Here is a 3,264-nt window from a genome sequence, read left to right as displayed (position 1 = left end):
CATACGCATTTGAGCCACTAAACTTGACATATAATGTAATGATAACCCTGAGAAAATTTTAATTGAAGTCTTTACTAAGCCATATTTTATTTAATAGATTTGGAGGGTGTTTTTTATGTTATATCAGCGATACATTTTTTAGAATAACCAAACTTGCTAAGGATACTCCAGCGAAACCTGATCTCCTAATGTTCTATTAGAATAGAAGTGTCTATCAATTTTGAACTAATAAAGTAACCAAAGACAGTATTCACAATAGTAGTGAGTATTCAAATATAGTAACATATTTTTTTATGCAATGCATTTTAATCGACGAGGCTCTCTTATGATGTTTCATAGCACTTTGTTCACAATTGAAAGTGTTGCGTTAAATCACGATACTTTTTTCCTGAAGGAAACAGTGTTTTGATAAGTAAATCTGAGTTATTACACTCCAGAGAGGCAGGAATTGAACCCACCAGTGCGATACAGCTTTTCACTTTTCTTCCATCGTTGTCTTGTCATCTCTAAGCTATACCTGAGCAACACCATTTTATCCCTCTAATAAGGTGACAGATACAAGCCTGTCCGAGCCTTCAAGCAACGCGGCTTTGAGGCGTAGAAAATTGATGCGCATTTTGCATCTGTTAGGAATAGCAGTCTTGAAGTCACCCTTCGACGTTATTGGTCTCATGGATGTTTGGCGAAAAGAATAACCATGCTTCGAAACCGAGCGTCTCCGTTTGACTGAAAAACCTCAAGAACCTTGGCAACTATCCTGTAGCGATGAGGAACGCGGCCGCTTCGATGTAAGTGAAAGACACGCAAAAGTTTTTTCATTAAAACTTTTGTCAGCCAAGCGAACCGTAGGTCCGACTGCAGATAGGCCCCCAATGATTATTCCCGACTGATCATCTCTTGTTGACAACTAAACAAATCGCCGACACGGAGAAGGTTGGAGACACATGGTAAAAATATTTTGCCACTTTCAGTATCGAATGAGATTCCACAAGAAGCCGAGAAAATAATCCCTACGAGGGTACAAAGTGTCGGAGGTACCATTAATAATGCCCGAATATGTGAGAAAAATTATGTAAAAATAGCAACAAATTTGAACTGAAGAAAGATTTAAAGGTAATCCGAAGTGCATGGAGGCAAAATAGTGCAGTTTAGTACAAATTCTGTACTATTTTAGTACCATTTCGGTGGCTTTGGGGCGTTACATTCAAACTCTCTTTGCCAAAATGGCAACAAACAATCTTCGTGAACGTGATCAAAGTAATTTTCGTCGTTGCCATTCTTGTACCTTAATCGGAAAGATGCTTTATTAAGCACGGTTGCTTTTGATATTTGGTTGCAACTATGTAGTTTAAAAACGGCATTTGTACGTGTTTTCGTTTGCATTTATACGAGCCGTGAGCAAACTTCTGCAATCTGCGTTCCAGACTAGGTAAAGGAGATTTGGTGGTTGCGTTAGTGTTTTGCATCACAACCACAGTGGCTCAGCTGTGGTTGTTGAAAATGTCGGAGATAATTTTTCCCTTTTTGGATCGTTGGACGAACGCCTTCCATTTTGTTTCATGCGGCGTCACTTCCTAGGCACAGTGCTTATAATCGTGGTCACTGGATCGTTACTTTTACACTATAGACCATCGCCTGGTCTGGCTAGGTAAAGACTAGGTTCGGTAGATTCGCTATCCGCAAGTTAAGGATTTCTGGTTGTCCCCCCCTAAAGTTGCCTCTGAACGGGTTAATCGATTTTTTCCTGCCGGACGCCCGTTGCTCCATGCTTAATTGGTCTATTCTCTTTGCATTTCTTTCGACCCGTGGCCACTGAAACTCTCTTATTCTACCGTTGTATATTTGCCTGCTTCCCAGCATTGCTTCCGCATAATTTATTCATCCATTTTCTTTCCACTAATTTTAGAATGTAAATGATGCCGCATGCCACAGATCTAAGGAGCATCTTTTTGCAGACATCGCTGGTCCATCCCCGGTAGGTGTATCTGCATTTGTTTCCATTCTATTCTTCCACAGGGTTTATTCTCATTTACCAGTTGACGAGTTGAGTTTGTAAACCTTTCTAAAAGTAATATATTTGCTCCTTTGGTTTGGATAAATGCAAAGTATAGAATGCCATGATATATTCATGAATCGAATGCCACTTCCAGCAACCAAATATACGCTGAGAGAACAGCTGTTCTCGTTTTTGTTAGCTGAAATCATCTGTTGCGCTTCGTATGGCACTGGGATGAGTCGTAGGAATGGTTTTTGGAGCAGCGTGGGGGTGATGATGGTGCTTTCGTCGCTTGTGTTGGAATGCGGGGCGGAATTTCCTCGGATATTACTTAGACTTCTCTCTGGTCTCTGGTCGTGCACTAATTTCAGTTACTCGACATTTCTGCTTCTGATGTAAAACTTACATGGAACACTTTTGGGAAGGGAAAATGGGTAAGGAAAATGTGAAAACATTTTTAAGTATTTTTTAAATTTCTTTTAGTCTATTTCACGATTTTTTCGCACGTTTTTCACACGCGCGTACGCTTCCGCAACGTGCTCCTGGGTCACGTGGCCGTTGCATCAAATTCAAACTGCTCGAAAAATTCGAGCAAGTTTCTACTTTTAGCCGCTAGAGGCGCTGCCGTTTCGCTTGAAATATTTCGCCGTGAACTTTTCTCTCTCTCACACTTTGATGCAAGAGCGAGAGAGAGATACTTTGTTTTGCTCGTTGGGCCTGTAGAGGGCGCTAGAGACAAGCACTTTTGCTCTTTCGCTCTTTTGCGCAAAAGCGAGAGAGAGCTATCTTCGGCAAAGTTTAGAGGGAGAGAAAAACTCAACTGCAAATTTTAGAGAGAGAGGTGCGAAATAACCCTTGGAACACAAGGAATATAACCCTTGAAAGTGGACCTCGCACAAACTTCCCAAAACCGCGGTGGCGCACGTGTGTTTTTCAAATTTTCACGTTTTCCAAGACCGTTACTCGACGGATCGAGTGGAAATTTTAAACTCTTGATCTTTATACTATTCTCCAGTTAGCCCCGTCGAGTTTTTACAAAAATTGTTGATACTTTTCATAAAATAATTGTGTAAAGCTCGTTGGTTTGAGGCATCGAAAATAGCGTCACTTTTTCAACTTCAGTAATCTACCAAAAATCGAAAAATGGGAAATTCAACAAACACTCGACAGGGCTAGCTGAATAAACTTATAATGTAACAAAATAACTATTCATTTGTATATTTCTGACAACCCGACACGTGGCTACGGCGGGCACCACAAAAAGTACA

The sequence above is a fragment of the Anopheles darlingi genome, chromosome 2, assembly GCF_943734745.1.
Source record: "Anopheles darlingi chromosome 2, idAnoDarlMG_H_01, whole genome shotgun sequence".
NCBI classification, from domain to species: domain Eukaryota; kingdom Metazoa; phylum Arthropoda; class Insecta; order Diptera; family Culicidae; genus Anopheles; species Anopheles darlingi.
Note: the sequence above shows the minus strand (reverse complement) of the source record.